Genomic DNA, 26,175 nt, shown 5'->3' on the forward strand with positions numbered 1-26,175 from the left:
CTCCCTTCCTTCCTTCAACACCTATTTATTGAGCTCCTGCTATTTTTTTTTTTTTAAGTTCTGTACTAAGAATTCAGGAGATAAGGACCTCCTAGTTTAATTTTAGAACAGGCTTAGTGACAGCACCTCCCTCACCTTTCTGGAGGGTGCAGCCCTTAAGTCTTAAGTCAGAATAGGCTTTAGGCAGGGGTGGGAGAGCTCCTTCCAGTAATGGCTGAAGCACTTTGCAGAGCAGCTAGAGGCAAACACACAACAGTACCAGCTGATCTTTTGTAAAATGTACGTCCATGTCCAAGCTCAAGCAGCTGCCACACATCCTAGAAATACCTCATCTCACCCCGGCCACACCTACCAAACTGCCTGCACTCGAGCCCACCTAAGCTGTGCTTTCTTTCTCCTTGTGGAGGGTGAGCTGTCCCAGGAGCTGGACCGCTGGCCTCTCACCCACCCTAGCTGGTTGACCCTTGCAAATCCTCCTTCTCTGCCCAGCATCCCTAGCTACTGGATCACTGACTCCCTCTTTACCTAATCGTTCTCATCATCCTACAGCAATGTTGAAATGTTTCCCACTCTGAGAAAACAACCCTGCCTTGGTGGACACCGCCCTCCACATATCGCATTTCTCTGCAGAACTCCACTTCCTTGCCTTCCCTCTTATCTGATAAATTCCATCTTGCCAACCCATGCCCAATTTGCTGTCCTAATCTTATTCTCTGACCTCTCAGGGACAAGTGACAGTGCCTGAGCCACTTCTTTCTCTCGGCCTCTGGGAACCTTCTGGTTTTTCTCTCTTCTTACTGGCTGCCCCTTCTTGGATTCCTTTCCTGTCTTCTCCTCCTCTGTCCAATTTCGAAACCCTGGAGTCCCCAGGCCTCTGTCCTGGACCTCCTTCTCTTTTCTATATTTCCTCTCATCTGGTCCATGGCTTTAAATAATATCTGTAAGTAAATGAGAAAGCTGTCTCCAGCATTCATTTTTTAAATTTCTTTTTTTATTATACAATTAAGGACATGTGTAAAAATCAGCAAATATGATCAAATATAGGAAGATAAAATCAATCATAAACTCAATATCCAGAAATAACCATTTAACCTCTTGGCATAGATACTTTTTCTACATACATACATATATGTGTATATACATATATATTTTTTATATAACAAAACAGAATCACATTATACATATTACTTTGAAACTTGCTATTGATATTTAAGAGTGTTTTTGTGGATGTCCTTTGATGCCAACAGACACACAGGTCTCCAGCATCATCTGTAATCGCTATTTCCACGATCGATGAAACCCAACCCATTCTTAACTGTCAGAGTTGTTCCCAGATTTTTGCTGTTGAGCAGAAAGGTTAGTTCTTCGGCTCCGTGGCAGCTGGGTCCTTGCGCCCTCGTCAGTTGCAGTCCAGGCCGCTTTCGTCCCCGGAGTTGGGAACTGCCGAGTCAGAGGCGCGCGCGTGTTAATCCTTCGTGCCAGCGCCTGATGGGTCCCCGGGCTCGGACACCTGCTGACATCACCTGTCGGTCCTCGGGCTGCGGGGCGCGCGGGGACCAGCACCTCGCATGGGGAGGGCCTGAGGGACGGGACGACCGGTGGCCGCTGGCGGGGTGCGGCCGCCCCAGAGCACCCCGGGCTGCAGAAAGGGTGGGGCGGGGCGGCCGGGGGCCTTTGTGTGCGCCAGACACCAGATGGGACGCGAAGAGGGACGTACGAGCAGGTCAGATGGCAGGCTTTCCACGGACCTGCTGCTGCTGCTGCATCGGGTACGAGATATTTTGGCGGGAAGAGAAAATGCTTAAAACAAAAAACAAAAAACAAAAGTTTTCCCTGTGACAGGCCCTTTGGACAAATGTCTTTTTGACTCCGTGTGTGCTTGGGGGCGGGGTTGCCGCTCAGAACCGGTCTCTTTCCTTCTGAGATAAAAGCCTTTTTGCTCTGTCAGATGTGGACCCACAAATGAGGGGTGGGGGGCTGTCCATCTGGCATTTCAGGGAGCGGAGCGCGGAGCGATGTTTGCACTCCGGTGAGCACGGCTGGCCTTGTTAGGAGGACTCTGAATGCAAAGGATGTCAGCGAGGGGTGGATCTGTGCCGGGTCCAGGGGGCCTGCACGTGCAGAGAGAAAGGATGGTGGTGAGGAGGGACCCCCCAGAGAGAATCCCCCAATTTACATCTTAGCCCAGTGTTCATGGGCAGAGCAAGACCTGGCAGGTAGGAGATGTGGCAGCTCCTTGACCAACTGTTGATTTGCAGAGAGTGTGTGTGTGTGTGTGTGTGTGATGAGGGGAGGGTGGTGGGAGATGCAGAGGAAAGCAGAGCCTTCCTCTATCTGTTGCCATATGCCCCAGGGTCTCCACCATCTGGGGTGACCCTTTCTAACTATAGTAAACCTGACTTATCCAGGCCTGCGGCTTGGGCATCGTTTAGATGACGTGGTGAAGGCCCTGTTGTTTCGATCTGAATGGAGCGTTGAGTTCTAGAACATCACTCTCCTGGACCAGTAGCCATGAGGGAGGCTGTGTGAAAACCCCTCTCTCTCTTCTGAATATCTGCCCCGCTGCCTTGTCCTCTGCAGGTCTCGGTGTTCCCTCCGGAGGCCCTGTTGTGCTGGCAGTGGTGTCCCCAAGTCTATCACGTTAGCACGTCCCATCACTTAAGCGGAGAGCTGCGCTCCCAGAGCAAATGCACTATGGGGACCCGAGGGGCTGGGAGAGGCCTGGGGTGAGCGTGAGAGAGGACAGGCAGAGCAGGTGAGGGCCCAGCAGGTCCCTACTGGGGGGGTGGGGCAAAGAGAGAGCGCGCACCAGGGGACTCCCAAAGCCCCTGCCCACACGTTTGCCCAGGGAGAGCCTGCTTGGGTCCCACCTTCCCACCTAACCCTGCATTTCTAAGAAGTAACCCTGGACAATATGCATAGGTGTCCATCTGCATTGGGGTGGTGTGTCATGGGTCATCTAAAAAGAGAGTGAATTCTGTGTGGGACAGGACAGAACAAAGCCACGAGAGTCCCTTGGAGTTTCAAGAATTGTCGCCTGGAAGCAGGCTCTTCCAGAGCACTGTATGACCAGCACGAGGAGTCAGGAGTCCTGGGTTTGAATCCCACATCCCACATCCCACATCCACTTGTTCATGGTGTGACTTTGGACCAACCCTCAGACTGCTGACCCTGTTTCCTTATCGTTAATCAGGAGCGAATAACCCCCAGTTCACAGGGTCAGGGTGAAGGTGGAACAAGCTCTCTGAAGACCATGAAGATGACAGTGATATTTCCGTCGATACTTGTGATGGCCTCTTCTCCTACTGCAATAGGCAGGCAGGATGAATACTGGTGTCCTTAGATCATTTTTTCCCTTTATTGTTTTTAAATTTATTTTATTTATTTTTGGCTGCATTGGGTCTTTGTTGCTGCACTCGGGTTTTCTCTAGTTGCAGCGAGCGGGGGCTACTCTTCGTTGCTGTGCGCAGGCTTCTCACTGCGGTGGCTTCTCTTGTTGCGGAGCACGGGCTCTAGGCGCGCGGGCTTCAGTAGTTGTGGCTCACGGGCTCTAGAGCGCAGGCTCAGTAGTTGTGGCACACGGGCTTCATTGCTCCGTGGCATGTGGGATCTTCCCAGACTAGGGCTCGAACCCGTGCGCTCTGCGTTGGCAGGCAGATTCTTAACCACTGAGCCACCAGGGAAGCCCCTTTTCCCCTTTATTTTTAATTCCCTGACTCTGAGAGGTTCAGTACAATAGCCATTAACTGCATGTGTCTGTTCATTACTTGAAATGTGGCTGGTTTGAATTGAGATGCACTCTTTATTTTTTATTTTTTATTTTTGTTTTGTTATTGAAGTATAGTTGATTTACAATGTTGTGTTAGTTTCAGGTTACAGCAAAGCGATACAGTTATATATGTTATATATTCTTATATTATTCAGTTATATGTATTTGTCATATGTACATATTCTTTTTCAGATTCTTTTCCATTATAGGTTATTATAAGATACTGAAAATAGTTCCCTGTGCTAATAGTAAGTCCTTGATGTTTATCTATTTTATCTATATCTATATATATGTATATATTTTAATATATATAGCAGTTTATATCTGTTAATCCCAAACTTCTAATTTATCCCTGCCCCCCCCTTTCCCCTTTGGTAACCATAAATTTGTTTTCTATGTCTGTGAGTCTATTTCTCTTTCATAAATAAGTTCATTTGTATCATTTTTTTAGATTCCACATGTAAGTGATATATGATATTTATCTCACGTAGTATGATAATCTCTAGTTGCATCCATGTTGCTGCAAATGGCATTATTTCATTCTTTTTAATGGCTGAGTACTATTCCATTGTATATATGTACCACATGTTCCTCATTCATCTGTTGATGGACATTTAGGTTGCTTCCATGTCTTGGCTATTATAAGTAGTGCTGCTATAAACATTGGGGTACATACAGCTTTTTGAATTAGAGATTTCATCTTTTCTGGAGTGGGATTGCTGGATCATATGGTACGTGCTCTAAGTATAAAATACATGTCAGATTTCAAAGACTTAGTACAAAAGAGAATGTGAAAGATTTCATTAATAATTTTTATGTTGACTACATGATGAAATGATAGTATTTTGGATACATTGGGCTAAATAAAAATATGAAAATTAATTTTCTGTTTATTTTTGCTTTTTTATGTGTGGCTTCTAGAAAAATTAAAATTATATATATGGAATGCATTATATTAAATTAGACACTGCTAACATAAATATCAGGAAGACTACAGTTGGCCCTCTGTATCTGCAGGTTCCGCATCTATAGATTCAACCAACTATGGATTGAAAATATTAAGAAAAAAAATTCCAGAAAGTTCCAGAAAGAAAAACTTGAATTTGCCTCACTCCAGCAACTAGTCATATGGTGTTTACATTGTATTTCCAACTATTTACACAGCATTTACAGTGTATTTACAACTGTTTACATAGCATTTACATTGTATTAGGTATTGTAAGTAATCTAGAGATGATTTAAAGTATACAAGAGGATGTGTGTAGAGAATATATGTAAATTTATGCCATTTTATATAAGGGTCTTGAGCATCAGCTGATTCTGGTATTCATGGAGGGTTCTGGCACCAGCCTCCAGTGGACACTGAGGACAGCTTACCTTTCTTACTGTCCAGCCCTGTCCTCCCTCATGAGCCTGGCTGGTTGGGTGACAGAAGTCTCTGATCTGCCTTTATCTTACTCTTTAGGAAACTCAGTCTTTCTGGCCTCAGTGTTTTCTTCTCTTTTTCTTTTTTTGTTTGTTTTGTTTTGTTTTATATTTTTTTTCTGGCTTCGGTGTTTTCTGACGTGAGGTTGTTTTGAGGCTGTGAATCTTGCCTTGTTTCTATAAATCAAGACCAAAGCAAAGCTCTGCCCTCAGGTTGACCCATGCTGTTTCAGAAATGGGACTCTGGCTCCTGCACCTTATGTTTTAGCACAGGTGATTAGAGAAAGCCCAGGACAAAAGGAAAATCTGCCAAGACCTTCCTGTATTTCATGCCTTATTTAACTGGCCATTGCTTTTCTCCTTTATAAGTTTAAATCAAAGCAGAAGATGGTTAGGGCCCAAGGGAATGTTTTGATGTAGTGAGACGCGTGGCCACATGTTGGAGAAGGTGTCTTTCTTTCCCTCTCTGAGCACTTCGTCAGGAGTGACTGTCCCCCGCACGTACAGTGATTCTCTACAAGAATGCCTAGGGAGAACAACTCCTTCTCACCCCCTCTGGGAAGCAACCAAGGATGTCTCACTTAGTTCTCACCAAGGAAGTGATTTCACACCAACCTCTTTGTACTTTGGTCTAGGCCAGGCAGAATAAGTTCCGTTTTCTTAGCTTAAAATTTTCGTCAGACAGTTTAAAATTCCATTACATTTCTGTTTTTCAGAGTGAAAGCAGGGTCTCAGAACATTGGATGGGAGTCAGTCCAGGGGTTGGGATGTCCAGGTTGGGTCCCGCGGGTGGGGTGCCTGCTTCTGCTGTCAGAGGTACTGCCGCCCTGGCACCTGGTGGGAGGACCCTCCCGCTGGCCTGCGGCCCAGAGTAAGGCTGGAGCTGGCCCTTCCTGGACACAAGACAGCCTTGTGAACATGGTTGACAGAGAAGCCCTCGCTTCCAAGGGTGGGAGGATGTGAGGGCCCCCTCTAGCTTTTATAATTTATATATTTTTAAAAGGCTCTCCTCTGGCTCGGCCAACTGCAACTGGACAAGCCATTCAGCCTCCCCATTAAAGAAGGGAATTGGCAAGATGGACTCACCAGTTCCATCCAGTCCCCAAGTTTTGTGATGCTATTAGGAGAAAGAAGAAACAGCTGGCTCAGGGGAACCAGGTTCACAGGAAAAAGGACTGAACGTTTCTTCTTAGAACAGCATGTACCCAGAAACAAGCATAGGTGAAAGGAGATTACTGTCAAATGGGGCTTCTTATCTGATCAGCCCTCCTTTCTGATGATAAACATGCCCAATGACAGTCATCACAGCCCTTGACTTTGATAAATCGGTTGCTTTCATACTTGCCATCAGAGCACACCCCTGCTCCATGGCTGTCTTGCTGGACACAGGGCTGGTACCACTTCCCAAGCCTCAGGGCAGGCCTCCATGGGGGCTGGAGTCTCATCCAGCCCCAGTTAACTTTGAGATGCTGAGCATCTGTTAACTGCATGGTTGGCAGGAAGGCGAGGGTGGTACTGGTGTGGGGAGATGGAAGGACACGAAAGAAGAGTATAATAACTATGTCTTCAACTGGGAATCTAGGAAGCAATAAGAGAGTCTCATAAATTCTGCCTCCCTCCTTCCCCAGAAAAGAGTGCCTGGTGTATAAGAACTCCAAAGCACAGATACGGTGATGTCATTGCTCTACTCAAAAATCCTTGGTGGCTTCCTGCTGCCCATATTTGGGCATTTGGGGCCATCTATAACTACCCCCAAATCTTCTTTCCATCTTTCTCTCTCACACTCCTCCTCAGAGAAATCCTTCATCTTCCCACCTCCTTACTTTTTCTGGACTAGATACTCTTTCTCAAAAACTCTAATCCCAGATCTACCTCTTGAAATCCTCATCATCATTCAAGGCCCAGCTGGTTTTGCTGCCTCCTTCATGAAGCCTTCCTGGATTTCCTGAGCCAGGAATTTTCCCTCCCTTATCTGAGCATTCATAGCCTTTGGTTTGTATCTCTCTTTTGGTACAACTTGCTTTCTATCTATTCTTATAATTATTTCTACACACCTTTGACTATGCCTATGTGGACCTTAGAGCATTTAGCCCATGCTGTGCCCTTAGTAGGTGCTCAACAAATGTTTCTAGATCCACATATGAAATAAAAGTGGCAAAAAAGCCCATGCATTGGTGCTGATGTAGCAGTGCAGGACAGGTGCCAGGCCAGGTGAAACAAAGATCTATGAGCAAATGGCCTCAGACCACCTCAAAGCACAGAGGCTTTATTTTCCAGAACAGAATCTGCTGGTAGCTTGCCAGCCCTGTCTGCCTCCCAGAGGGCACCTATTTTTTTCCCCTTCTCTTTTCTTCTTTGAGCCCCACACACCTGCATCCTTCTCATATCGAATAAAGGAAGAATTGGAAATACAAGATGCACTTAAAGAAAAGAAGTACTAATTTTGAAGATTATGTTGTGGTTAGGATAATCTCACAATATGAGGAGCTTAGTTTTGGTCACTTTCTGCTTATCATTTACTTGAAAAAGACAATCATCATATTTAAAACAAACTTTGGGACCTTGGAGGTTCTAAGCCAGTGCCTTCCACACTTGGATGAGCATACACACCTCTGGAGGATCTCACTAAAATGCAGACTCGGACTTGGTAGGTCTGGGTAGAGTCTATCATTTCACATTTCTAACAAGCTCCCAGGTGATGCCTGTGCTTTGGTCTGTGGACCACACCTTGAGAAATACATGATTTTCAAATTATGTGCAGTAACTAAGTTTCTCAAATCACCTTTCTCACTTTGAGCCCACATAATGGTGCTGTTCTTTTTTTTTTTTTAATTTAATTTTATATTATAGTTGACTTACAATGTTGTGTTACTTTCAGGTGTACAGCAAAGTGATTCAGTTATACATATATCCATTCTTTTTCAGATTCTTTTTCCATATAGTTTATTAGAGAAGATTGAGTAGAGTTCCCTGTGATATACAGTAGGTCCTTGTTGATTACCTATTTTTTTTTAAAGGAATTCCTTTATTTTTTTAATTTTATTTATTTATTTATTTATTTATTTTTGGCTGTGTTGGGTCTTCGTTTCTGTGCAAGGGCTCTCTCTAGTTGTGGCAGGTGGAGGCCACTCTTCATCGCGGTGCGCGGGCCTCTCACTATCGCGGCCCCTCCCGTTGCGGGGCACAGGCTCCAGACGCGCAGGCTCAGTAATTGTGGCTCACGGGCCTAGTTGCTCCGCGGCATGTGGGATCTTCCCAGACCAGGGCTCGAACCTGAGTCCCCTGCATTGTCAGGCAGATTCTCAACCACTGCGCCACCAGGGAAGCCCTTCATTACCTATTTTATATATAGTAGTGTGTATTTGTTAATCCCGAACTCCTAATTTATCCCGCCCCCTCCCACGTTTTCCCTTTGATAACCGTAAATTTGTTTTTGATGTCTGTGAGTCTGTTTCTGTTTTATAAATAAGTTCATTTGTATCATTTTTTTTAGATTCCACATATAAATGCTACCATATGATGTTTGGCTTTCTCTGTCTGATTTACTTCATTTAGTATGATAATCTCTAGGTCCATCCATGTTGCTGCAAATGGCATTATTTCATTCTTTTTTATGGCTGAGTAATATTCCATTGTATATATATACCACATCTTCTTTATCCATTCCTCTCTCAGTGGACATTTAGGTTGCTTCAATGTCTTGGCTATGGTAAATTTTTTGTCGCTGTTCTTAAGGCCCATTTAGCAGACTTCATTTTGTTATAGCTATGTATACGTTAGGAGCAATTGCTTTGAAGGTAGAAGCCATCTCTTCCTGTTATCTTCACATTTTCTTTTATAACCCTCATACTAGCAGCACACAGTAAGTCTTCACAAATGTTTGTTATATGAATAAGCGAGTGAATGAATGGGCAAAGCAAAACTATAAAACTGTATTCCAGGGCACAGTTGTGCCCCTCAGAGAAAGCTGAGTCCAAGAAAACAAATCAAGGTGTTCTATGGAAACTGACCTCTGTCAGGAGCTGACCTCATTGCTTAGGGAAAGGGACCTTTTTGAACCGACTGGACCATATGCCCTTTTGGATACCATAGGCTCCCAGTTATACTTCGGAATGTGCCACTAGGAAGGACACACCACATGACATACGGCAGTCACCATACACTGGGCTTTAGTGTTATGAACCTCTGGCAACTCCTCACTACAATCCTGTGTAATTATGCAAATGCTAATTATAGAGCCCATGGAGTATCCAGGCTCTTAGCCTTTTTTGCTTATTTCTCCCTCCTTGTTTCTTTTTGGTCACTTTTCAACATGTTGGCACTATTCATCATGTCATATGCAGAGCTGCTAGTGCGAGCTTACTGTAACAGAGATCTCTTCAGAGCCCTTGTCTTCCTGGGCTTCAAATGCCCGCCCACTGCCAACCAGAGTCAAGACCCCTGCTGAGCAGGGCCTCCTAGGCCCTTAGGTGCCCGCCCTGTGCCCTTTCTCCGCTTTATCTTTCAGCCTTTGCCACCATACTCTCCACTCCCTCCAGACAGACTCTTTTCCAATCCCTGAGCACATGCTTAGGCTCCGTGTGTTTGCTTTTCCTGTTCGCTTTGCCTAAAATGCCTTCTCTCCACCTGGCAACCTCCCTTTCCCCGCCCTGTCCAATCGCCCAATCCCACCTTCCCCTGGGGTCCTCCTGAAACTCCAGAAAGAACAAGTCAGTCTTCCGGGCCTCTTTGCTGCTCCTCTGTTTCTTCATTCATCCCATTGCATTATCTGGCCCACCTACCTTCTCCTTTTGTCTCCAGCCCCATCGTGGGCACCCAACTCATGCTCGTTGAAGAAATGGAGTCCACGGGAAAGCACTTTAACCACCGCTATTCACGATAATCCCTCTTCCTTTCTCCTGGCCGTCCAGAAGGAATTCCCATCAATCCAGGGCCTGCTTTGTGCCAGCTTCATTACCTCCTGTCTTATTTCTTCTTCACAGCTTCTCCGCATGGTAGGTATTATTAACCTTATTGTGTTCACGGGAATGCTGTGGTTCAGGGAAGCTAAAGCACTTGCCCCAGAGCTTTCTGAAGATTTTTTCTGCAGACGTGGGACCCATATTTAGCCATATGCTAAAAACTGGGGCTCTGGAAGCCTAAGTCCCATAAAGTATGTGCTGGAAGCTAGTGCCTCCTTAATAAGGCTGTTGGTTGGGTAGGAAGTCTGTCAGCGGCATCTGAGTCACTCATTCCTGAAGCAAGACCTCAGTGTCGAATGGAATTCCCCCTCTTTCCTGCCCCTGGTTCATTTATATGACTCAAGAGGAGGGCACGGTATGTAGGGAGCTCGCTGACTTGGTAGGTATGACTTTGAGGGTGGGGCAGCATTTTCGAACCACAAGTAGCCAGATTATTTCCCCTTTCCAGAGGGGTTGTTGGTCATGCTCATGGAGCCATCATTTCAAACTATTTTCAAGAGGTTTTTTTCTTTTGCCATTAATTTAAAGACAGGTGATTTCATGCTTGCTTGTTTCCTTCTTTAGATAGATTGCACCTGTGGGTAATTGACCACTCTAGGATTGATGCAACACAAACACACCTAGTATCTGTGTGATCTTGGACAAATTATCGAACCTCTCTGAGCCTTCACTTCCTCATTTAGAAAATGAGGTTGCTGGGGGCACTACCTGAGAGCACGCATTCGTGAAAACAGGTGCTGAGCCTACAGTAGCCGCTCACAAATATTTGCCGAACCTGAGGTCCCAGCACCTAGTTTTCCCCAACGCTTCTTTCTCATCAAAATCCTGCTCAGGCACTGAAGTGCTTAAGCAATTCTAGAAACAGTTTGGATATAAGTTACAAGCAAATAGTCAATGATATATCTGAATATTTAAATAAGGGTGTCCTTTGGGATTCTGTTTCTTCTCCAGAAGAATGTGGGCCACAGTGAAGTGAAGGTAAAATAAAAATGAATGAAACTCATTCACTCACTGAGGATTGAGAGCCAATTGGACCATTAGCATCAGAATCCCCTTTAATGCCCCACCCTAACCTAGGATAATCTCTAGCTGAGGAGTCCTAGAGTGTGGGTGAGTATCAAGAAAGGAGATGTAACTTTAGTGAGAAACAAACTCATCAGGTGATTCTTATAAGGATTAAGAGTTTAGGATGACTCAGCTGCTTTTCTTAATTCAGTCAAACTAACAAAAGGTGCTATGGAGAACCAGTCTCCCTGCTGTGGGCACGGTTCTTCCTTCAGGAGACCTCAGACCCATGTTTGGCATTTGTCACACCCCTTGTTGGTTTTCTGTATACAAACGTTTTAAGCCTGAAGGTGGTAAACTGACATGTGTTTTGGAAAGAAGACCATGGAGATGGTAGAATTGCAGCGCCGGGGTTTTAAATCACAGCCTGTGATTAGAAGCAAGCAAGAAGATTCATTCTGATATTGCTATTTGGCATTGATTTAGAAAATTCAGAAATTCTGAGAGTCTCTACAGGGAATGCAAAATGAATGAATCAACTCTGTTTGGGTGGAGCGCATTTAATCCAGGGAAATCGGTTTGTGTAAGTCACGACGTGCACTTTGGGGGCCGAATGGTCCTTCCACCTGTGTCTGCTTCCACTTGCTGTCCTTGGAGCAACAGGTGTACTAGCTTCCCCTTAAGTCGGGGAGGGCACATGGCATTTTGACACCGTTGTTTTGATACAAGTACATTTGATACAGCCTTAAAAGTGAAGCCTAAAAAAAGCCTGTAAAAATCTCTTAGTTTTCACTTGTTTCATTACCAAATGAAGTAAGACAAAGAGCTTCACCCATCCCTGCCCATCCAGTCCCAGAACGTCACCTCCGTGCTAATCCTCCGGAACTCCTCTGATGTAGGAACTGGGAAGAAGCTGGGCACCAGGGGTGTGTCAGGTCATCAGGGTGGGCGGTAGCTGGTGGAAAATCGCTAGTAATGACACAGCAGTGATGTGCCCTCAGGAAGGGCATTGTCATCCTGAGTGAGTGTCGTTTCTTGTCTGAGAATCTGGGAGTTCTCTGTCTCGTGTCCTCTAATTTTGCTCTCTGAGTTGCAACACCCATAATTATTACTTTCGATTAATAATAGATTGGCAAATACCTCTGCTTTGTGTAAGTTTCTTGATTATGTCAACTTAATTATTCTTCAGACACTAGAGGGGGTGGAGGGAAAGGAAGTTATTTGGGACACAATGTAGTCCTTTTTCCTTAGGCGGTCCGGAAAATGTTCATTTATGTTTTTAATAATTTTATCAATACACATTTTATAGAGGTTTGTTCAATATTGTTAAATTCCCTTATGATGACAGTTTGGAGGGGGCCCTCCTGTGAGACTCAGTTTGAATAGACTTTTCAAAAATATTTTTGCTGCCTTAAAAGTGGTTTTTGAAAAATGAGTAAAAGATACACACGGCAAAAGAAAAATCAAACGCACGACTATGGCGACGGTAGAATGATCAGTCTTTGCTGGGGCTTAGAGGGAAGGAGGGAGGAATGGGTGGGCAGAGGGGATGTTGAGGGCAGTGAAACTGTTCTGTGTGATACGATAAGCGCAAACACACGTCATATACATTTGTCAAAACCCACAGAATGTTCAACATCAAGTGAACCCTAATGTGCACTGGGGGCTTTCACAATCACTTATCAGTATTGGCTCATCAATTGTAAGACGGGAAGCCCACACCAGTCCACAACGTTAGTGATGGGGTGTGGTAGCTGAGGGAGTACATCCTGTATTTCCTGCCCATTTCTTCTGTAAACCTGAAACTGCTCAAAAATAAATTAAAAAAAGAGACTTTAGAAAATAAGTAAAAGATGCATATGGTAAAAAATGTACGATGTATAAAATAGATGACTAATGAGAACCTACTGTATAGCACAGGGAACTCTACTCAGTGCTCTGTGGTGATCTAAATGGGAAGGAAATCTAAAAACGAGGGGATATATGTATACGTATAACTGATTCACTTTGCTGTATAGCAGAAACTAACACAACATTGTAAAGCAACTATGCTCCAATAAAAACTATTTTTAAAAAAATACAGAGTTTGTGGGGAGGGAGTTGTCCCCATTTCTGATTCTCAGTCCTCTGCATCCCACCCCAGAGGCAGTGATGTTTGTCAGTTTAAAAAACATCCTTCCAGAGATATTCTCTCCGAGCACACGCACATGTAAATATGATCTCCTATCTTTTTAAATACAAATATTGCATGTTATATATAATTTTCATTAAAAGGAAATAAAATATAAGACTAATACAGAACAGAAAACAATAGAGTAGGCAAAAATCCCCCATAAATGGTGGAGGCAGGGATGGAGCAAGGTCAGGGGTTCAAATGGGGTTTGGTGATACCCGAGAGAGGTGTTTGACAGGGTGGTTCTCAGGCAGTTCTGGCAAAATCGCTGCCCCCCAAAGCTGTATCAAAACAGCCTGCTTCTGTCTCTGATTAGACAGTACTGTGAAAGCTGTATAATCTAAGGGTTGTTCTCTTCAAGACCTTGGCAAGCAGTCCATTCATTCCGGTGACATCATCTCTCAAATGTTTTTGGAACCTCTCCTCTGTAATTGGCCTTCAGAGTCTGCCAGACAGTTTGTTTTGTTGCATTTTTTAAAACTGAGAAAGGGGATCATCTGATGACTCTGAGCCCGGGGGGGGGGGTGTGATCCCCGGGGACAAAAATGTGGAGCTGTCTGTGCACCTGAATTTGTTAATGTGGTCGTGCTGTTGTTTGCTTTTTGTGTAACAGAAAAAGCGAACAAACCAACACCCCCAGCCTGCTCCCACCACCTGCATTGTGGTAGGATAAACATGGATGCAGGGGGCTGCTTTGCATCTGAGAAAAATGAATGCTAATATGGCAGCTTGATTTGTTTCTGACATTTTTCCAGGTTAAATTAAATGACATCCAAGGAACGAAGACCTTAGACCTGCGCTGTCCAATACAATAGCTACAAGCCACGTGAGTTGAGTACTTGCCACTCAGTAATGTACTAAACACAATTTGCTTATTTATTAGCTTATTGTTCATTGTCTCTCCTTGCCCTCACCTCACCCCACCCCACTAAAGTATAAGCTCTGTAAGCCAGGGATCTTCGATTTATCTACTTATGTATCTAAGTATTTGCACACAGTAGGTTCTCAGTAAATGTTTGTTGAATGAATGAATGAAAGATCTCACCTTCATGCCTGAAAACCTTTCTCTCTGGTTGGGAAGGGAGCAAAGGTACACACAGGAAACATGTCGAGAAGAACACAGGAGATGCATACACACATACATATATATGCATGCACGTGTACATACAGAGTGTGTGGCATGGGTTATAACTGCTGTTAGAATTCACAGAAAGGAAATAGTGAGGTCTGGAGGCAGGCTTGAGCTGAAACGTGAGCACGGGACCTGGAGTCTGTGTGAGAGTCAAGAAAGGAGATGTTACTCAGTGAGACAGATGGTAAGTGAAGCTCCAAGAGGGTGCTTGTGAAGAGGAGGAGCAAAGGACTGAGACCTTGGTTTTAGGGGGACACCTACAGTTAGGGCGTGGGAGCAGGAAGAGAAACCAGCCAAGGAATGAGGAAAGAGAAAGTCAAGGGGATAAGGGAACCTGGGAGTGCTCTGTGGCCAGAAGCCTAGGAAGCAAATCTGAAGAAAGGGAATGCAATCAGGAGCCAGTACGGAATATAAATACGCACAGTGAAGGTAGCTTTTGACCTAAGGGGAGTTACTAGATTTTTTTTTTTTTTAATTTTTATTTATTTATTTATTTATTTATGGCTGTGTTGGGTCTTCGTTTCTGTGCGAGGGCTTTCTCTAGTTGTGGAGAGCGGGGGCCACTCCTCATCGCGGTGCAAGGGCCTCTCACTGTCGCAGCCTCTCTTGTTGCGGAGCACAGGCTCCAGACGCGCAGGCTCAGTAATTGTGGCTCACGGACCCAGTTGCTCCGCGGCATGTGGGATCTTCCCAGACCAGCGCTTGAACCCGTGTCCCCTGCATTGGCAGGCAGATTCTCAACCACTGCGCCACCAGGGAAGCCCGGGAGTTACTAGATTTTGCTGTCACTTGCTAGAGTTTGAACTGCCAGGTATAGTTATTGCAGTTTGGATAGTTGCCAGTAGGTGCTGCCCTGCTTAAGTTTGATTGGTTCATGAATAACCGGGAGACCATAGATGGATCGCCCTACCATTCGGTCTCTTAGCATTTTCCTCTAAAATAGAAATCTCCTCTAAAATATGTATCTCCTTTGTAAAAATAAGCTATTATTGATTTCCGCTTATAAAGAAAGTGCTACATAATTTAGAGTAACTAAATATAGGTTAAATTCCATTGACATTAAACTCAATTATATTATTAGTCTTTCCTTAGCTAAGTCTTGGCTTTTTTGTTTTCTGCTAATTTAAAGGAATTTTTCTAATTTAAAGGAATCATACTTATTAGAGTAAAACTATAGGTCTAGGTTTGCTTGAGACAGTCCCTGATTTCGCCTCTTATTCTGGCATCCCGTCTGGATTTGCCTTTGTCCCAGATGTTCCTTTTTTTTTTTTTTTAATAAATTAATTTTTAAATTTTTGGCTGTGTTGGGTCTTCATTGCTGCACGTGGGCTTTCTCTAGTTGCGGCAAGCGGGGGCTACTCTTCGTTGCGATGTGTGGGCTTCTCGTTGTGGTGGCTTCTCGTTGCGGTGGCTTCTCTTGTTGTGGAGCACGGGCTCTAGGCATGCGGGCTTCAGTAGTTGTGGCACGCGGGCTCAGTAGTTGGGGTGCACAGGCTTAACTGCTCTGCGGCATGTGGGATCTTCCCGGACCAGGGCTCGAACCCATGTCTCCTGCATTGGCAGATGGATTCTTAACGACTGCGCCACCAGGGAAGTCCCCAGATGTTCCTTTTTAAGGGAGGTACTGTTTCTACTAGTACAGAGATAAGCAGGGGTGGGTTTGGTAGCTTTTACTCCTTGACCAATAGTATGTGAGACACAGTGCAGCAGCCAGAGTTCTCCCTTCAACACATGGTTAAGTCTGAAACACAGCTAAGCATCAGGCCTCTTTTCTAGTAGCTTTCCAGATGTAGCCTAACTCCTTTTCAAAGACAGTATGCAGCATGTTTGCTGATGAAATGAAGTGCTCTGGACAGGGGCAGCGAGGGATAACGAACACCCTTTCTTCCCAGGTGCTGGCAGTTGATGCTGCTGGACCAGGTGCTGGTTGCTGCTGCTGACTTGGTAAACCAGCCAGTTGTGCTGTGACCCATCCTTTGGTCTGTGCGACGCTGTATCCTCAAAGTGCCGGTCTGCAGTCAATGGGGCCAATGTGAAATATGAGAAAATACAGACTAATATAGGTGTACTTGAGATATGTTTAGGGAAGAGGCTAAGAAGTTCTACCTCAGAGCTTATAGGGAGTATCTGAAGGCTGCTGCTACATTGGTTGTGTCGTTTACCGTATTGTGTAAATCTGCATCTAGTGTTTATATTGCTTAGTGTGGTAGGCTGGAAAATGTCCTCCTCCCCCTGAAGATGTTCCTGCCCCAATCCCTGGAACCTGTGAATATATTACATCTCACATGTCAAAAGCCATTTGGAAAATGTAGGTCAGTTATGGGTCTTGAAATGGAGAGATTATTCTGGATGATCTAGGTGGGCCTGATGTACTCAAGGGTCCTTATATGAGGGACACAGGAGCTCAGAGTCAGTAGTAGGTGTTACCACCAAACCAAGAGTTTGGAGTGATGTGAGGAAGGGGTCATGAGCTAAGGAATACAAGTGGACTCAAGAAATTGAAAAAGGCAAGGAAATGGACTCTCCCCTCTGAGCCTCCAGAAGGAACCAGCTTAACTGACATTTTGACTTTAGCCCAGTGAGACTGATTGTGGACTTCTGACCTCCAGAACTGTAAGACAATACATTCGTATTATTTTAAGTCACTAAGTTTGTGGTAATTTGTTATAGCAGCAATGGGAAACTAGCCCATTTAGAATGCCTTTTTATTTTGCAATAAATCTTTCTGCCAACAATCAGCTAAAAAAATGAAAAGTTTGTACTTAATGAAAAATTAGATGCTCAGATGTCTGTGTCTCAATGATAGTCAATAATGAAACTATAACATGAACAAAGCATTTGTCAACATTTATGGTCCACAGTGGGGGAACCATAATGATATCACTGGCTGCAGAAAAAGCGGAAGACACACATCTGTTGAGGCTGCATCAGCATCTACTTAAAAGTTTTGCTCAGCTGCAGAAGATGTATTTACATATTGCTCAGTGAAGCATGACTTTTTATTTAGATCAAATACCATTTCTTCTAGATTAATTTCACTCATTTTCAATTCCAAGTTTTCCTATATATATACTAAAAAGGGAAGCAATTGATATTAATGTGGCTTCATTGGTAGCAGAAGAAACTTTTTTTTTTTTTTATAAATAAGTCTTCTGATTGCTTTTAGATTAAAATCAATTTTAAATGTTTAATCGAAGTAGTCAATGAAGGAAGGGCCAAAAAACTTTAATGTTGGAAGCTTTTAACAAACTGAAGCCATCAAAAACCAAGTTGCAAATAGGGGTATACTGAAAATTATCCCTAAAAAGGCAAAGGAGAAATTGAACAATTAAACATTGAGGGCTCAGATGTTACAAGATTTAATTTAAAAAATCTGTATGTTATTTGTCATTTTTCCCTTGCTGCTTTCAATAATTTTTCTTTGTCTTTAATTTTTGCCACTTTGATTACTGTGTGTCTCGGTGTGTTTCTCCTTGGGTTTTTCCTGTATGGGACTCTCTGTGCTTCCTGGACTTGGGTGGCTATTTCCTTTCCCATGTTAGGGAAGTTTTCGACTATAAGCTCTTCAAATATTTTCTCGGGTCCTTTCTCTCTCTCTTCTCCTTCTGGGACCCCTATAATGTGAATGTTGTTGTGTTTAATGTTGTCCCAGAGGTCTCTTAGGCTGTCTTCACTTCTTTTCATTCTTTTTTCTTTATTCTCTTCTGCAGCAGTGAATTCCACCATTCTGTCTTCCAGGTCACTTATCCATTCTTCTGCCTCAGTTATTCTGCTATTGATTCCTTCTAGTGTATTTTTCATTTCAATTATTGTATTGTTCATCTCTGTTTGTTTGTTCTTTAATTCTTCTAGGTCTTTGTTAAACATTTCTTGCATCTTCTCGATCTTTGCCTCCATTCTTTTTCCGAGGTCCTGGATCATCGTCACTATTATTACTCTGAATTCTTTTTCTGGAAGGTTGCCTATCTACACTTCATTTAGTTGTTCTTCTGGGGTTTTATCTTGTTCCTTCATCTGGTACATAGCCTTCTGCCTTTTCATCTTGTCTATCTTTCTATGAATGTGGTTTTTGTTCCACAGGCTGCAGGATTGTAGTTCTTCTTGCTTCTGCTGTCTGCCCTCTGGTGGATGAGGCTATCTAAGAGGCTTGTGCAAGTTTCCTGATCTTGGCTACTTTTAAAGAAAGAATTTTACTTTTTAAAATAACTTTGGAATATAACTATTTTATGAGTTCACCAATACAATAAATTCAATTTGCCCATTAAAAATACATATTTCAAAGTTTATATAATTTTAATTTATTTTTGCGTTTGTTTTCACTTTCAAAAGTGTATAGGTTTGAGAGATAAATAGTTAGCCTGCTTATGGGTTTTCTCATTTATCTATAAGTCCTGGGGCACTGGCTGCCTGTTGACCTCTCTGTTAGTCACATGGATTTTTGTCTTTGCTGATTTATTTGAGAATCACTGATGACCTGCCTGCTTCATGATTGTACTCTGGGTTTAACTTCTTCCAACCAGCTAATATTACTCTTGCTAAAACTACTTTGTTAATCTCAAGGAAGCCCTTAGGGACTTCCCTGGTGGTGCAGTGGTTAAGAATCTGCCTGTCAACGCAGGGGACATGGGTTCCAGCCCTGGTCCGGGAGGATCCCACATGCCACGGAGCGACTAAGCTGGTGCACCACAACTGCTGAGCCTGCGCTCTAGAGCCCGTGACCCACAACTACTGAAGCCTGCTCACGTAGAGCCCGTGCTCCGCAAGAAGACAAGCTGCCACCGCAGTGAGAAGCCTGAGCACCGCAACGAAGGTATCCTGAGCACCGCAATGAAGAGTATTCCCCGCTCACCACAACTAGAGAAAGCCCGTGTGCAGCGACGAAGACCCAACACAGCCAAAAATAAATAATAAATAAATAAATAAATTTATATTAAAAAGAAGGAAGCCCTCAAATTCCTTTTTCCTGGATGAGTCCTACTTCACATTTCCTCTTTTGGAGGATACACACACATGCGCACGCACACACACGCAAACACACACACGAGAAAAGAACCTATCTCAACTTGACTCCAGTGATTTTTTTCCCTAACCAGGAATGATTTCCTTGGAAATCAAATTTCTACTAATTTTGGCATCTCTGTTTCCTGTGAAAGTTGTTTTGCATCAAATTTCTTAAGTAGCCCGGCAATTACCAGCCTTTAAAACATGTAAAAGTAGTTTTATCTTTCCTCTCCTGTTGAATATTTTAAACATATTTAACAAAGTGGAGTTATTTTAAGATAAAATTTCACACAATTCTTATATGTGGCCTTATGGAGAACTGACTAGTGAATTGGTATACAGGAAGCCAATCATTGGGAAACAATGCAAGTTTAGATTGATCTTTTGGATAATGTTTGTTATTAGTTCTTTGTTGACATGAATTTTAATAAATCATTTCAATGTATTTTATAAAATTTTATTTCATAAATATGTATTAGGAAAAATAGTTTAAAATATAAGACCAAATGCAAGTTTGTACACTAGTTAATTTAGTTATTCTTAAGTCCCTTGTTTATTTTTATGGTCAATGTGGCTAAAACAAATTTTGTGTTGGAAATAGTTATTAATTGAGCACTTACTATGTGCCATTCACTGCATTGGTGATTTTTAAAAAACATGGATTATGTCATTTAATCCTCAAAACAACCATTTGAGGAAGGTGCAATTATTATCCCTATTTGCAAAGAAGGAAGCTGAGATTTAGAGAGCTCAAGCAACTTCTTGAACTTATGTGAGAAACTGTGGCACTGAAATCTTTCCTCAGGGTTGTCTGATTCAACCACATGCTAAATACTACTATATAATAAGATGGTTATATGATAAGATGGTTAGGTTAAATCCAGAGGCAGCCCTAGCCAAAACCAAACCAAACATCATCGTCATCTTCAATAATAAAAGTAGGTATTTTTTGTTTGTTTGCTTTTCTGTCTGGTTACATTCCTTAACTTCTTTCAAACTCCTTCTCCTCTTTCTTGAATTTTCCTAACAGCAACCAATTACAATTTCTGCTTCCTCCTTTAAGGTTCCTCCAACTTTGTTCTCTACCTGAGTTTATTTTCTCCGGACAGTAGCCCACCTTATGATTAAACATTTCTCAAACTGGAGATCCACAGAGTTATCAATGAGAATTTTTGAAGATGTGCTCTCATTTGTGATAATCTAGCATCGTCTTGGTGATCTGGGTAATTGTCTTGTTACTGAAGTTGCAGTGATTCCTTTTTGGTGCCAGGATTTCACTGTTGCTGCTTACAATGGCATAAGTGTCAAGTAGATAAGAATATCTTTAATCATCTAGTAGAAAAAGAACGGAGGAGGATGGAATATGTAAGTGATGTGTTGGAGCCAAGAGAAAGCCAGACTGGACCGTGGCTGATACAGAGCAGGTTTCACGGTAGTTCAAACGGAGGGAACTCGGTAGCACAGCTGCAGGCCTGAATGTCTCCAGAATGAGAACTTTGCAGCTGTGGTCAGTACTGCACTCCAGTTGTACACAGTGAATTAGCTTCAGCAAAACAGTTCAATTTGTCACATTACAGTAATAGAGTAGTTTGGATTTTATTGGTATTTAAGTTTTCCATATTCAACATACATTTCCATATTGTAAGCATGTTTTTCAACCTAATTATGTGTCTGCAAGTATTTAAGTTGCTTTAGAATAACAATAAATTGAGTCAATATTGGGGATACAAGTGATTTCTTTCCTTTGAGAGGGGTCTGTGCATTGCTCATGTTCGAGAAGAGCTGTTGTAGATACTCAACTTCTTCATGTGTCAGAAGGTGCATGGCCTGCATCTCAATCCCTTGGGACTCTACTTCTGAAGGCTAACATGCTGATGGATTAACGAGCAGTTACCCTCGGATCCTCCAGTAGATAATGCCTGACCTTAAGTGTGGCTTCTGGTGGTGGGGATTTTAGACCTTCTTGTTGGATAAAATAAGAGATCATTTTGGTTGGAGGGTCTCAGGACCATTTATGTTACATAGTGGATGCTGAATTTGCCCAAGAGTGAGCTGCAGCCTGTGCAAATCTTTGACATTTGACAAATGTCATTGACAAATCCTATGACAAATCTTCATAGGAGACAGGGTGACCGTGGCATTGAGAAGCTCCATGAATGGACACAGACCTCATTTCCCTGGACCAGCAACATGAATATCTAGATGGCTTGTCAGTGGCCCCCAGTGCAGGCAACATGCTGGTCCTTGTGTTGAATTCCCTGCTTCCTCCTAGCCTGCTGGACACCCCTTCCTGGATACCAGGCCTTGTCTCCTAGGACATCACAGGACTTAGGGCTGGCCGATGATCTGGGGACTTTATTCTGTGTAAGAACCTGTGCTCTGGACTCGGGGGGACAGCGGGACAAGTCACTGTGGCCCTGGTCTTCATCAGGGCCCAGGTTTTTCTCTAGGTTTGATCAGCAGGGGAATGAATTTAAATTCCATTCTCATCATCTCAGTGAGTGACAGCTCTGGGTACACAAATCAACAAGCAAGGCAAAATAAATACCCCCTATTTTATCTTATTATAATAATAATAATACACATTTATTGTGGGAAATAAAGAAAACACTGATATGAAAATATTAAAAGTTAAATCATCCATAATCCTACATGCAAAGATAATCTCTTATGAATGTTTTAGTATATATTCTTTATATATTTCTAAATATAAAATTAGATCATGTCCTGTTTCTATTTTTCATTCACACAGCCAGCAAATACTTACTGGGGGACCCCTACGTGCTCTTGTTCACAGAGAAACAAGATGCAGTTCTGGCCTCTAAAGAATGACAGTTTGGTAGGGGGAGATGAGACATTTCCACAGATATCCAACCTTGATCTCAACAGCTCCCACAGAAGCCAGCATGATGCCCTCCACAGTGTTGTAAGATGCCCACTCAGATCATGAACAAAATAATGCGCTGGGGAATGTTGACCTGGAGAAAGATCATCTATGTGGGGGGATATTAGTTTGCTAGGGCTGCTATAACAAAATACCACAGACAAGGGCTTAAACAACAGAAATGTATTGTCTCACAGTTCTGGAGGCTAGAAGTCTGAGATCAAGGTGTTACCAGGTTCAGTTTTTCCTGAGGCCTCTCTCCTTGGCTTGCAGACGGCACCTTCTCATTGTGTTCTCACCTGGCCTTTCCCCTGTGCTTGTGCACCCCTGGTGTCTCTTCTTCTTATAAGGATGCCGATCCTATGGGATTAGGACCCCAGGCTTATGACTTCATTTAATTTTGATCACCTTGTTAAAAACCCTATCTCTAAATATGGTTACATTCTGAGGTACTAAGTGTTGGGATTTCAATGTATGAATTTGGGGGAAACACAGTTCAGCCCATAACACATGGGATACTTTAAAAATGATTTATCTGTCTATTTGTTTATTCATTTATTTATTTTGCTAAACCAAGCCTGCAAATCTGCCATGAGATAGACACAGTGACTGTGGAGGGACAGTCACATTTGGGGAGCTACCCATCTCCATGTGACTATCTCTTCCATAACCTTCTTCCTGCTCAACATCTGACTACAGGCCCCGAGCCCTGGGAAGCTATCAGTTTCTTAATTTCAAGAAGATTCTCTGCAGGGGAACAGAGAAGTTGTTTTCTCAGAGACACACCAGTGTTACTGCACCATCCTGGTGTCCATGTGATTCTATGATTCCTGGGGCTGTTCACCGATGTCCACTCATTGTGTTGCTTTAGGGGAACATAGAAGCTTCCCCAAACAAAGTTTTTAGGTCAGTTTTCCTCAAAGTGAAACCCCCAAGATCTCTACAAGAATTTTCTTTTGACTCCATGGAATTTTAATTAATTAGTCCAAATACAACAAAAATCAACCAAATCAAGGGATAACGAAACTTTAAATGGGCCGAAAATTTTGGTTGGGATGACCTTGGAGAATAAAATATCCTCCGAGTGATTAACATCTAGACCAGCTAGTCAAAATATTTTATCACGTGTTGATCCAAAATATTGATCAACGGAGCAACTTATCCTGGGGATAACAGCTCAATCCTATTCCAGAGTTCATATCAACCATAGGGTTTATGACCTCTCTACAAGAATTTTTAAATTCTCGGATTTTATTTCAATTGATAATCTTAAAGAATCAATACAGAGAACATACGGTTTTGATTTTATCGTTTTACAAGAGCAAAAATAAAAATTTATGCTTGATTCTTATAACTATTTAAGTAACATTAAAAAAATCAGTTAAATTGTCATAGGGGTGGGGTGTGGAGCTAGAGAATTTTTCCCCTCCTTTAAAAGGGGTCTACACATGATTCAGGTTTGAGAAACCCTGCCTGAAGGGGGCCACAGTGGAGAATGGAGTTGCCTGGGCATCTGGATTAGTTTGCTTGGGCTGCTGTAACAAAGCACCACCGACTTGGGTGGAAGGAGGCTTAAACAACCGAAATTGATTGTCTCACAGCCCTGGAGGCTGGAAGTCTGAAATCAAGGTGTCATCAGGGTTGGTTCCTTCTGAGGCTGTGAAGGAGGGATCTGTCTCAGGTCCCTCTCCTTGGCTTGTAGTTGGCTGTCTTCTCCCTGTGTCTCATCACATCCTCTTCCCTCCAAGTGTGTCTCTTGTGTCCAAATCTCCTCTTCTTACAAGGACACCTGTCATAATGGACTAGGGCCCACACTAATGGCCTCGTTTTAACTTGATTAGCTCTGTCAAGACCCTTTCTCCAAATAAGGTCACGTTCCAAGGTACTGGGTGTTGAAACTTCGATACGTGAACCTTTGGGGGCACACAATTCGGCCCGTACCGGCATCATTCCCCTGAAGGTTGGCTCCAAGTTCCTTGCCCAGAGTTTCTTCTTCCGAGAGGCACAACCAGCCATGGGGTCGTATTTGTTCCTGGGCCACAGGTGCCACGGAGCTCTGTGCCCTGGGCAAGAGCCTCCATCGCTGCTGCGAGCTCCATGCCTCATAGCCATAGGCTCCTCTACTCAGGAATGACCTCAGCTATTGGGGGGGATGGGTGACCTGCCTCAGGTTTGGCTTCACAGGGGTGGGGCTGGGGTGATAGCTGCCTGCAGGGCCACCATCAGGGCCTCTCCTGCAGCTCCCTCCACTCGTCGGAGAGATGGGAGTGTTGAAAGGGCTCTTCTCTCCTTTAGAGGGCACGGTACCAACCTTGCTTTCTCAGGCATTCTAGTTCCCAGGAAAGAGATGGATCATCTTGAATTCCTCTGGGTAAACTGAGGGTGGTTAACTTTTTTTTTTTAGGATGTATATTATATAATATTTTTTAAATTGAAGTATAGTTGATTTACAATGATGTGTTAATTTCTGCTGAACAACAAAGTGATTCAGTTGTACATATATATGTATGTATGTGTATATGTATATATATATATATATATATATATATATATATATATATATATATATATATATACATTCTTTTTTAAAAATTCCATTATGGTTTATCACAGGGTATTGCATATAGTTCTCCGGGCTATACAGTAGGACCTTGTTGTTTATCCATTCTCTATGTAATAGTTTGCATCTACTAATCCCAAACTCCCAATCCATCCCTCTCCCACCTCCCTCCCCCTTGGCAATGACAAGTCTGTTCTCTGTGTCTGTGAATCTGTTTCTATTTCATAGATAGGTTCATTTGTGTCATACTTTAGATTCCACATGCAAGTGATATCATATGGTATTTGTCTTTCTCTTTCTGACTTACTTCACTTAGTATGATAATCTCTAGTGATATTTTTACCATCACTTTGCAGAGTACTAATTATTATCCCTATTTTATGCGTAAGTAATCGGAGGTGAAAGCCTACATGTAAAGTATAATCCAGACCATTCCCTCTCCCTGCCCACCGTCCCCTTGAGTTCAGGCCAACCTGCATTGCATTCCCCAAACCTCTTGCCAAAGAGTCCAGACATCTTGCCCAGGAATGCTGCTCTCTCACAGGAAGAGAAGTCTCCCTGGACTGGTTTCTTTGTACCTTTCCTTGGAGTCCTTTCTAACTGACTTATCATTGGAATGTCCTCAGGCCCTTTCCCTTTTCTTGGCAAAACGTGTGCTTGTCTTTCAATACCCAGCTCAGATGTCCCCAACTCCCCCAGTCAGAGGCTCACTCCTTTATTATCCTTGAGGAGCCTGTAAAGGCCTCAACTGTACCAAGGATCATGTGGTTTTCTAATTGGTTTATGTCTGTGTCTTCCACTAGACGATTGCATTTTTCAAGAGAAAGGACTGTCTTTTCATTTGTGCATTCTCAGTGTCTGGCACAGTTTGCTGAATGATTAGTTTATCCTGTCTGAAATCATCCAGCTTTCTGATTCTAAGCTTCTTTAAGCTCCTTTTCTTCTCTCTTTTTCTTTCTGACTCCTGTTGCAAACTCTCACACCTGATTCCCAGCTCACTTCTGCTGGCTTATATTTCCTAACCTCCTCCTCTTGCTTGCCCCGTAATTCCAGTTTCGTCACTGTTAAATTTGGTATTTCCTTAGGAGAACTTTTGCTTTTTGTTGTCTTACAGGGAAGGCAGGGATTGCATTTCAAGACACAATATTAAACTGTGGAGGAGGACGTGCTTCTGAAATCTCTGCCACAAATCCAGGTTTCTTGGTGGGGGGAGGGTCTTTCATTCTGGAGATCTCCAGAGCTCCGTGAATTTACTTGGGAGTTAC

General features: G+C 43.1%; 1 long non-coding RNA gene across 3 annotated transcripts; it reads left to right on the top strand.

Moving 5' to 3' along the window:
• Nucleotides 1-1,681: 1,681 nt before the first annotated feature.
• LOC118883586 lies at nt 1,682-26,175 on the top strand. 3 transcript variants are annotated; one of them, XR_005017050.1, is made up of 3 exons: nt 1,682-1,769; nt 14,089-14,159; nt 26,025-26,175. It is a non-coding gene; the product is annotated as an uncharacterized LOC118883586 (long non-coding RNA). The 3 variants fall into 3 exon arrangements; XR_005017049.1 differs by lacking the exon at nt 26,025-26,175 and adding an exon at nt 19,084-19,113; XR_005017051.1 differs by lacking the exon at nt 1,682-1,769 and adding an exon at nt 10,444-10,534.

The sequence above is a fragment of the Balaenoptera musculus genome, chromosome 17, assembly GCF_009873245.2.
Source record: "Balaenoptera musculus isolate JJ_BM4_2016_0621 chromosome 17, mBalMus1.pri.v3, whole genome shotgun sequence".
In the NCBI taxonomy this organism is placed as follows: Eukaryota; Metazoa; Chordata; class Mammalia; order Artiodactyla; family Balaenopteridae; genus Balaenoptera; species Balaenoptera musculus.